The sequence below is a fragment of the Arachis duranensis genome, chromosome 4 (genome assembly GCF_000817695.3).
Source record: "Arachis duranensis cultivar V14167 chromosome 4, aradu.V14167.gnm2.J7QH, whole genome shotgun sequence".
Taxonomy (NCBI): Eukaryota; Viridiplantae; Streptophyta; class Magnoliopsida; order Fabales; family Fabaceae; genus Arachis; species Arachis duranensis.
The window spans coordinates 48,349,746-48,361,025 of record NC_029775.3 but is presented as its reverse complement, the minus strand read 5'-3'; the positions used below and the strand labels follow the sequence as shown (position 1 = coordinate 48,361,025).

General features: G+C 37.6%; 1 non-coding gene across 1 annotated transcript; it reads right to left on the bottom strand.

Annotated features, from left to right (window-relative positions):
• Positions 1–4,527: 4,527 nt before the first annotated feature.
• Positions 4,528–4,631, bottom strand: LOC127747192 (small nucleolar RNA R71). The gene has a single exon (XR_008008995.1). It is a non-coding gene; the product is annotated as a small nucleolar RNA R71 (small nucleolar RNA).
• Between the last annotated feature and the right edge of the window lie 6,649 nt (positions 4,632–11,280).

The following is an 11,280-nucleotide window of genomic DNA, read 5'->3' as shown; positions in this document are numbered from 1 at the left end:
ACACCCTTAATCTATGGTGTGCAGAAACTCCACTGTTGAAAATACATAAGTGAAAGGTTCAGGCATGGCCGAATGGCCAGCCCCCTGAATGATCAAAAGACTGAATGATCAAAGACTAGAACAGTCAAAGATTAAACTGTCAAAAGATGTCTAATACAATAGTAACTTATCCTATTTATACTAGACTAGCTACTAGGGTTTACATGAGTAAGTAATTGATGCATAAATCCACTTCTGGGGCCCACTTTGTGTATGCTTGGGCTGTGCTTGTTCTATCCACGAGCTGAGGCTTTTCTTGGAGTTGAACTCCAAGTTATAACGTGTTTTGGGCGTTCAACTCCGGATCATGACGTGTTTCTGGCGTTTAACTCCAGACAGCAGCATGTACTTGACATTCAACGCCAATTTACGTTATCAATTTCCGAATAAAGTATGGACTATTATATATTGCTGGAAAGCTCTGGATGTATACTTTTTAACGCCATTGAGAGCGTGCCATTTAGAGTTCTGTAGCTCCAGAAAATCCATTTTGAGTGCAGGGAGGTCAGATTCCAACAGCATCAGCAGTCCTTTTGTCAGCCTTTTTCAGAGTTTTGCTCAAGTCCCTCAATTTTAGCCAGAAATTACCTGAAATCACAGAAAAACACACAAACTCATAGTAAAGTCCAGACATGTGAATTTTAACATAAAAACTAATGAAAACATCCCTAAAAGTAGCTTGAACTTACTAAAAACTACCTAAAAACAATGCCAAAAAGCGTATAAATTATCCACTCATCACTAATGCAGTAAGACTGATGAGCGGATAATTTATACGCTTTTTGGCATTATTTTTAAGTAGTTTTTAGTAGGATCTAGCTACGTTTAGGGATGTTTTCATTAGCTTTTATGCTAAATTCACATTTCTGGACTTTACTATGAGTTTGTGTATTTATCTGTGATTTCAGGTAATTTCTGGCTGAAATTGAGGGACCTGAGCAAAACTCTGATAAAAGGCTGACAAAGGACTGCTAATGTTGTTGGATTCTGACCTCCCTGCACTCGAAATGGATTTTTTGGAGCTCCAGAACTTCAAATGGCGCGCTCTCAACGGCATTGGAAAGTAGACATCCAGAGCTTTCCAGCAATATATAATAGTCCATATTTTATTTGAGATTTGATGACGCAAACTGGCGCTCAACGCCAGTTCCACACTGCATTCTAGAGTCAAACGCCAGAAACACGTCACGAACCAGAGTTTAACGCCAAAAACACGTTACAACTTGGCGTTCAACTCCAAGAGAAGCCTTTGCATGTGTAAAGTTCAAGCTCAGCCCAAGCACACAACAAGTGGTCCCCGGAAGTGGATTTCTGCATCAATTAGTTATTTCTGTAAATCCTAGTAGCTAGTTTAGTATAAATAGAACTTTTAACTATTGTACTAGGGGTCTAGTCTTTTGACCATCGGTCTTTTGATCACATTTGGGAGCTGGCCATTCGGCCATGCCTGGACCTCTATCACTTATGTATTTTCAACGGTGGAGTTTCTACACACCATAGATTAAGAGTGTGGAGCTCTGCTGTACCTCGAGTTTTAATGCAATTACTACTATTTTCTATTCAATTCAGTTTATTCCTATTCTAAGATATTTGTTGCACTTAACCATGACGAATGTGATGATTCGTGACACTTATCATCATTCTCACCTATGAACACGTGATTGACAACCACTTCCGTTCTACCTTAGACCGAGCGCATATCTCTTGGATTCCTTAATCAGAATCTCCATAGTATATGCTAGAATTGATTGCGGCATTCAAGAGAGTCCGGAAAGTCTAAACCTTGTCTGTGGTATTCTGAGTAGGATTCAGGGATTGAATGACTGTGACGAGCTTCAAACTCGTGATTGTTGGGCGTGATGACAAACGCAAAAGAATCAATGGATTCTATTCCGGCATGATCGAGAACCGACAGATGATTAGCCATGCTGTGACAGAGCATTTGGACTTTTTTCACTGAGAGGATGGGATGTAGCCATTGACAACGGTGATGCCCTACGTACAGCTTGCCATGGAAAGGAGTAAGAATGATTGGATGAAGGTAGTAGGAAAGCAGAGATTCAGAAGGAGCACAGCACGTTCATACGCCTATCTGAAATTCCCATCAATGATCTACATAAGTATTTCTATCATTATTTTCTATTTATTTATTATTATTATTTCGAAAACTCCATAACCATATATTATCCGCCTAACTGAGAATTTCAAGATGACCATAGCTTGCTTCATACCAACAATCTCCGTGGGATCGACCCTTACTCACGTAAGGTTTATTACTTGGACGACCCAGTGCACTTGCTGGTTAGTTGTGCGAGGTTATGAAGAAAGTGATGAGTTATAAACGCGCATACCAAGTTGAATGCCATTATTAGAGATCACAATTTCATGCACCAAGTTTTTGGCGCCGTTGCCGGGGATTGTTCGAGTTTGGACAACTAACGGTTCATCTTGTTGCTCAGATTAGGTAATTTTCTTCTTATTTTGTTTTCAAAAAGTTTTCAAAAACCTTTCAAAAATTTTCCTTCTCTTTTTCGTTTTTCCAAAATTTATTTTCAAAAAATATATATATATATATATAAAATAATAAAATCATAAAAATCAAAAATATTTTGTGTTTCTTGTTTGAGTCTTGAGTCAATTTTTAAGTTTGGTGTCAATTGCATATTTCTAAAAATTTATGCATTTTTCGAAAATTCATGCATGGTGTTCTTCATGATCTTCAAGTTGTTCTTAGTAAGTCTTCTTGTTTGATCTTGATGTTTTCTTGTTTTGTGTCTTTTGTTGTTTTTCATGTGCATTTTTGCATTCATAGTGTCTAAGCATTAAAGATTTCTAAGTTTGGTGTCTTGCATGTTTTCTTTGTATCAAAAGATTTTCAAAAATAAATCTTGATGTTCATCTTGATCTTCAAAGTGTTCGTGGTGTTCATCTTGACATTCAAAGTGTTCTTGCATGCATCATGTGCTTTGATTCATAATTTTTATGTTGTGAGTCATTTTTGTTGTTTTTCTCTCTCCACATTAAAAATTCAAAAATCAAAAAAATATCTTTTCCTTTTTTCTCTCATAAAATTTCGAAAATTTGGGTTGACTTAGTCAAAAAATTTTAAAATAATTTGTTTCTTATAAGTCAAATCAAATTCTCAATTTTAAAAATCTTATCTTTCCAAAACTTTTTCAAAAATCAAATCTTTTTCATTTTTCTTACTATATTTCGAGAATTTTTAATTTGAATTTTTAAATCTTTTTCTTATCTTTATTTCAAAATTTCGAAAACTTTACTACCAATTAATGTGATTGATTCAAAAATTTGAAGTTTGTTACTTTCTTGTTAAGAAAGGTTTAATCTTTAAATTCTAGAATCATATCTTTTAGTTTCTTGTTAGTCAAGTAATCAAATTTTAATTTTAAAAATCAATTCTTTTTCAAAATATCTTTTCTATCATATCTTTTTCAAAATTTTATCTTTTTCAAAAATTTGATTTAAAAATATCTTCCAACTTCTTATCTTTTCAAAATTAAATTTCAAATCTTTTTCAACTAACTAGTTGACTTTTTGTTTGTTTTAACTATATCTTATTTTTTCAAAATCACCTAACTACATTTCCCTCTCTAATTTTCGAAAACTTTTCCCTCTTTTTTAAAAATTCTTTTTAATTAATTAATTGTTTTAAATTTTAATTTTAATTTTATTTCCCCTTTAATTTTCGAAAATCACTAACCCTTTTTCAAAATTAATTTTCGAATTCTCCCTCTCTCATCTTCTTCTATTTATTTATTTATTTACTAACACTTCTCTTCATCTCAAGAATCTGAACCTATCTTCACCCTTGTGTTTGGATTGTTAAACTCTTCTCCTTCTTCTATTCCTTTCTTCTTCTACTAACATAAAGGAATCTCTATACTGTGACATAGAGGACTCCTCTTCCTTTTCTGTTCTCTACTTTCTCATATGAACAGGAACAAGGAAAAAGGCATTCTTGTTGAAGCTGATCCTGAACCTGAAAGGACTCTGAAGAAGAAACTAAGAGAAGCTAAATTACAACAATCTAGAGACAACCTTACTGAAATTTTCGAACAAGAAAAGGATATGGCAGCCAAACCCAACAACAATAATGAAAGGAGGATGCTTGGTGATTATACTACACCTACTTCCAAGTTTGATGGAAGAAGCATCTCAATTCCTGCCATTGGAGCAAACAATTTTGAGCTGAAACCTCAACTAGTTCCTCTAATGCAACAAAACTGCAAGTTTTATGGACTTCCATCAAAAGATCCCTACCAGTTTTTAACTGAGTTCTTGCAGATATGTGAGACTGTTAAGACTAATGGAGTAGATCCTGAAGTCTACAGGCTCATGCTTTTCTCTTTTGCTGTAAGAGACAGAGCTAGAACATGGTTAGACTCACAACCTAAGGATAGCCTGGACTCTTGGGATAAGCTGGTCACGGCCTTCTTGGTTAAATTCTTTCCTCCTCAAAAGCTGAGCAAGCTTAGAGTGGATGTTCAAATCTTCAAGCAAAAAGATGGTGAATCCCTCTATGAAGCTTGGGAAAGATACAAGCAGATGACCAAAAAGTGTCCTTCTGACATGTTTTCAGAGTGAACCATGATAGATATATTCTATTATCGTCTGTCTGAGTTCTCTAAGATGTCACTGGATCATTCTACAAGTGGATCCATTCACCTAAAGAAAACGCCTGCAGAAGCTCAGGAACTTATTGAAATGGTTGCAAATAACCAATTCATGTACACTTCTGAGAGGAATTCTGTGAATAATGGGACACCTCAGAGGAAGGGAGTTCTTGAAATTGATGCTCTGAATGCCATATTGGCTCAGAACAAAATGTTGACTCAGCAAGTCAACATGATTTCTCAAAGTCTGAATGGATGGCAAAATGCATCCAACAGCACTAAAGAGGCATCTTCTGAAGAAGAAGCTTATGATCCGGAAAACCCTGCAATGGCAGAGGTAAATTACATGGGAGAAGCCTTTGGCAACACCTATAACCCCTCATGGAGAAATCATCCAAATTTCTCATGGAAGGATCAACAAAAGCCTCAATAAGGATTTAATAATGGTGGAAGAAACAGGTTTAGCAATAGCAAGCCTTTTCCATCATTTTCTCAGTAACAGATAGAGAATTCTGAGCAGAGCACCTCTAACTTAGCAAACATAGTCTCTGATCTGTGAATGTCACTGAAACTCCTCCTAGTACTCTCCCAAGCAATACTGAAGAGAATCCAGAAAGAGAGTGCAAGGCCATTGACATAATCAACATGGCCGAACCTAGAGAGGAAGGAGAGGATGTGAATCCCAATGAGGAAGACCTCATGGGACATCTCTCAAGCAAGAAGGAGTTCCTTATTGAGGACTTAAAGGAATCTGAGGCTCATATAGAGACCATAGAGATCCCATTAAACCTCCTTCTGCCATTCATGAGATCTGAAAACTATTCTTCCTCTGAAGAGGATGAAGATGTAACTAGAGAGCAAGTTGCTCAATATCTAGGAGCTATCATGAAGCTGAATGCCAAGTTGTTTGGTAATGAGACTTGGAAAGGTGAACCTCCCTTGCTCATTAGTGAACTAGATACATGAATTCAGTAAACTTTACCTCAAAAGAAACAAGATCCTGGTAAATTCTTAATACCATGTACCATAGGCACCATGACCTTTGAAAAGGCTTTGTGTGACTTAGGGTCAGGCATAAATCTTATGCCACTCTCTGTAATGGAGAAGCTATGGATCATTGAGATACAACCTGCCATATTCTCATTGCAAATGGCAGACAAGTTAGTAAGACAAGCTTATGGATTGGTAGAGGACGTGTTGGTAAAGGTTGAAGGCCTTTACATCCCTGTTGATTTTATAATCTTAGACACTAGGAAGGAGGAGGATGAATGCATCATCCTTGGAAAACCTTTCCTAGCCACAGAAGGAGCTGTGATAGATATTAACAGAGGAGAATTAGTCCTTCAATTGAATGGGGACTACCTTGTGTTTAAGACCCAAGGGTGTTTTTCTTTAACAATGGAGAGGAAGCATGAAAAGCTTCTCTCAGTACAGAGTCAAACAGAGGCCCCACAATCAAACTCTAAGTTTGGTGTTGGAAGGCCACAGCCAAACTCTAAGTTTGGTATTGAATCCCCACATTCAAACTCTAAGTTTGGTGTTGGGAGTCTACAACATTGACCTGATCACCATTGAGGCTCCATGAGAGCCCACTGTCAAGCTAGTAATATTAAAGGAACGCTTATTGGGAGGCAACTTAATTTTTATTTATCTTATTTTATTTTTCTTTTATTCTTCTTTTATGTTTTATTAGGTTCATGATCATGTGGAGTCACAAAATAAATATTAAAATTAAAAACATGATCAAAAACAGCAAAAGAAAAAGCACACCTGGAGGAAGGGCTTACTGGCGTTTAAACACCATTAAGGAGCATCTGGCTGGCGTTCAACGCCAGAACAGAGCATGGATCTGGCATTGAACGCCAGAAACAAGCAACATCCTGGCGTTTAAATGCCAGGAAAACACCCCGAGGAGAGCTGCGCTGAACACTAGAAACAAGCATGGAACTGGCGTTCAACGCCAGAAACATGCTGCAAATGGGCGTTGAACACCCAAAACAAGCATGAAGCTGGCATTCAACGCCGAAACAAGCATCAATCTGGCGTTGAACGCCAGGATTGCATGAAAAGGGTGTTTTACACGCCTCATTGGTGCAGAGATGTAAATCGTTAACACACTTCAGGATCTGTGGACCCCACAGGATCATCTCAGGATCTGTGGATCCCACAGGATCCCCACCTACCTCAACTCACCTTCTCTCCTCTTCACACAATCCAATAACACTCTTCCCCAAAACCCTTCACCAATCACCTCAATCTCTCTTCCCCATCACCTCTTCACCACTCACATCCTTCCACTCTTCCCCATAAACCCCACCTACCTTCAAAATTCAAAATCTCTTTCCCACCCAAACCCACCCTAAATAGCCGAACCTACTCCCTCTCCCTCCACTATATAAACCCCTCCATTCTTCTTCATTTTCATACAACACAACCCTCTCTTCTCCTCCTTGGCTGAAACACAACCCTCTCTCCCTCTCTTCCATATTTTCTTCTTCTTCATCTATTCTTTCTTCTCTTGCTCGAGGGTGAGAAATATTCTAAGTTTGGTGTGGTAAAAGCATAGCTTTTTTGTTTTTCCATAACCACTTATGGCACCTAAGGCCAGAGAAACCTCTAGAAAAGGAAAAGGGAAGACAAAAGCTTCCACCTCCGAGTCATGGGAGATGGAAAGATTCATCTCTAAAGCCCATCAAGACCACTTCTATGATGTTGTGGCCAAGAAGAAGGTGATCCCCGAGGTCCCTTTCAAGCTCAAGAAAAATGAGTATCCGAAGATCCGACATGAGATCTAAAGAAGAGGTTGGGAAGTCCTGACCAACCCCATTCAACAATTGGAATCTTAATGGTTCAACATTTCTATGCCAATGCATGGATCACTAGGAACCATGATCAAAGTGTGAACCTGAATCCAAAGAATTATCTTACAATGGTTCAGGGGAAATACTTAGATTTCAGTCCGAAAAATGTAAGGTTGGCGTTTAACTTGCCCATGATGCAAGGAGATGCATGCCCCTACACAAGAAGGGTCAACTTTGATCAAAGGTTGGACCAAGTCCTTATGGACATATGTGTTGAAGGAGCTCAATGGAAAAGAGACTCGAAAGGCAAGCCGGTTCAAATAAGAAGACTGGACCTCAAGCTTGTGGCTAGAGGATGGTTGGAGTTCATCCAACGCTCCATCATCCTCACTAGCAACCGATCCGAAGTTACTGTGGATCAGGCCATCATGATCCATAGCATCATGATTGGAGAGGAAGTAGAAGTTTATGAAGTCATCTCCCTTGAATTCTACAAAATAGCCAAAAAGCCCTCTACCTTGGCAAGGCTAGCTTTTCCTCATCTTATTTGCCATCTATGATACTCAGTTGGAGTTATCATAGAAGGAGATGTCCTCATTGAAGAGGACAAGCCCATCACTAAGAAGAGGATGGAGCAAACAAGAGAGCCCACTCATGGATCCCAAGAGATGCATGATGAAGCTCATCACCAAGGAATCCCGGAGATGCCTCAAGGGATGCACTTTCCTCCCAACAACTATTAGGAACAACTCAACACTTCTCTAGAAGACTTGAGTTACAATATGGATCAATTAAGGGTAGAACATCAAGAACACTCCATCATTTTCCATGAAATTAGAGAAGATCAAAGAGCAATGAGGGAGGAGCAACAAAGGCAAGGAAGAGACATAGAAGAGCTCAAGGACATCATTGGTTCTTTAAGAAGAAAGCGCCACCATCACTAAGGTGGACTCATTCCTTGTTCTTATTTCTCTGTTTTTTTTATTTTTCTGCTTTATGTTATCTATGTTTGTGTCTTTATTACATGATCATTAGTATGTAGTAACTATGTCTTAAAGCTATGAAATAATTCCATGAATACTTCACCTTTCTTAAATGAAACATGTTTTTAATACAAAAGAACAAGAAGTACATGAGTTTCGAATTTATCCTTGAATTTAGTTTAATTATATTGATATGGTGACAATACTTTTTGTTTTCCGAATGAATGCTTGAACAGTGCATATTTTTGATCTTGTTGTTTATGAATGTTAAAATTGTTGGCTCTTGAAAGAATGATGAACAAAGAGAAATGCTATTGATAATCTGAAAAATCATGAAATTGATTCTTGAAGCAACAAAAAGCAGTGAATAGCAAAAGCTTGCGAAAAAAAAGTGGCGAAAAAAATATATATATAATAGAAAGAAAAAGAAAAAGCCAATAACCCTTAAAACCAAAAGGAAAGGGTAAAAAGGATCCAAGGCTTTGAGCATCAATGTATAGAAGGGCCCAAGGAAATAAAATCCAAGCCTAAGCAGCTAAATCAAGCTGTCCCTAACCATGTGCTTGTGGCATGTAGGTCCAAGTGAAAAGCTTGAGACTGAGTGGTTAAAGTCGTGATCCAAAGCAAAAGAGTGTGCTTAAGAGCTCTGGACGCCTCTAATTGGAGACTTTAGCAAAGCTGAGTCACAATCTGAAAAGGTTCACCCAGTTATGTATCTGTGGTATTTATGTATCTGGTGGTAATACTGGAAAACAAAGTGCTTAGGGCCACGGCCAAGACTCATAAAGGTAGCTGTGTTCAAGAATCAACAAACTTGCCTAGGAGAATCAATAACACTATCTAAAATTCTAAGTTCCTAGAGATGCCAATCATTCTAAACTTCAAAGGATAAAGTGAGATGCCAAAACTATTCAGAAGCAAAAAGCTACAAGTCCCGCTCATCTAAATAGAATTAATATTCATTGATATTCTGAGCTTTATAGTATATTCTCTTCTTTTTATCCTAATTGATATTTAGTTGCTTGGGGACAAGCAACAATTTAAGTTTGGTGTTGTGATGAGCAAATAATTTATACGCTTTTTGGCATTGTTTTTAAGTTGTTTTTAGTAGGATCTAGCTACTTTTAGGGATGTTTTCATTAGTTTTTATGCTAAATTCACATTTCTGGACTTTATGATGCACGGAAAATTTGTCTAGTAACAAATCTCCCTTCGGCAAGTATACCAAATTGTCGTCGAGTAATAACTCACAAAAGAGTGAGGTCGAATCCCACAGAGATTAACGGATTAAGTAATCAATGGTTAATTGATTATCCTAGTTAGACGAATCATATTGGAGTGATAAGCAACAAGGAAATGTAAATGGCATAAAAGTAAAGAAAGAAATAAAGTGCAGAGAAGTAAAATGGCAAGAAAAGTAAATGTAAGAACTAAAAATAAAATGAACATTGGCATCAAGAGATATTGCAATCCTCCAGATCAAGTTCATTCTCATCTTCTTCCTCAATCAATGCATTCATTGATCTCCTTGGCAATCTTAAGTGATTGGATCCCAATTCCTTGGAATTTAATCTCTCAAATCTTGATCAATAGCCAATTCCTTGGTCAATTGCTCATGAGAAGAGATGAAGTATGGTCACTGATTATACCACATGCATTCCCAAATCAAGTGTTGGTAGGATTATTGTCACATATCCATCACCTGGGACTTAAAACTCCCAGTAATTTTAATTTAAACTTTCAGTGACATATTTCTAAATTGATAGGCAGATTTTCAGTGAGTTAAGAACTATACTTGCAACGTAACCATTTTAATAAATTTTTAATTCACCAGCTTCTGCATCTTCATCAACCCCTCTTCAATTCCCGGATTCCAGAATTAATTCAATGTAGAAACTAAGGCCTTTATATAGGCTCTCCTAAATTACAAAATAAAATTAAAAGCAAATTACATTTAAATGAAAATTCCTATTCTAGATTCTTCTTGTGGCCTTGATTGGTTGACACTTGTTGGCTTGCTTCCTTGAGGTTGGGTGGTCCTTGAGGCCCATGGTGAAATGCTGCCAAGTTGGTGTTTTTGGGGCTTAAAAGATGCCTCTTGTTTGTGCTTCAATTTCATGCCCACTATAGACTATTATATATCTTTGGAAAGCTCTAAATGTCAGCTTTCTAACGCAACTGAAATCACATCAATTGGATCTCTGTAACTCAAGTTATACTCCTTTGAAGTGGACATGGTCGCTGGCATAGTCGCTAGCGTTAATGGAAAACGTGAGTCCCGATAACGCTAGCGACCAGGGGCTTAATATTTCCAAGTTCTGGAGCTTAAAATCAATGTCCACCCCATACTATTATATATTATTGAAAATCTCTAGATGTCTACTTTCCAACGCCTTTGGAAGCGCATCATTTGAATCTCTAAAACTCGAGTTACACTTCTTGGAAGGTGAAGAGGTCAGTTGGCCTTACTACAGGTTGATACCATGTTCATCTTTGCACTTTCGGGACAGGTTTTCTCCCTCAAATTTAGTGTCAATCATGTAGTGCCATATATGCTTGGAAAGCTCTGGAATCCTACTTTTAAATGCCACTGAAATCACTTCATTTGAAGCTTTGTGGCTCAAGTTATGCGTGTTTGAAGATGGCATGGTCAGGCTGTCAGGTGGGACTTTTGCCTACGTTAACTTCCACGTTAACTTAGTTAACGTAGAAGTTAATGTGGGTCTTTTTTTCCTCGCCAACGTTAGTGGCACTCACTTTTTCCACTAACGTTGGCATATACCCCTTTCCTTCCACGTTAACTACCACATTAACTTAGTTAAC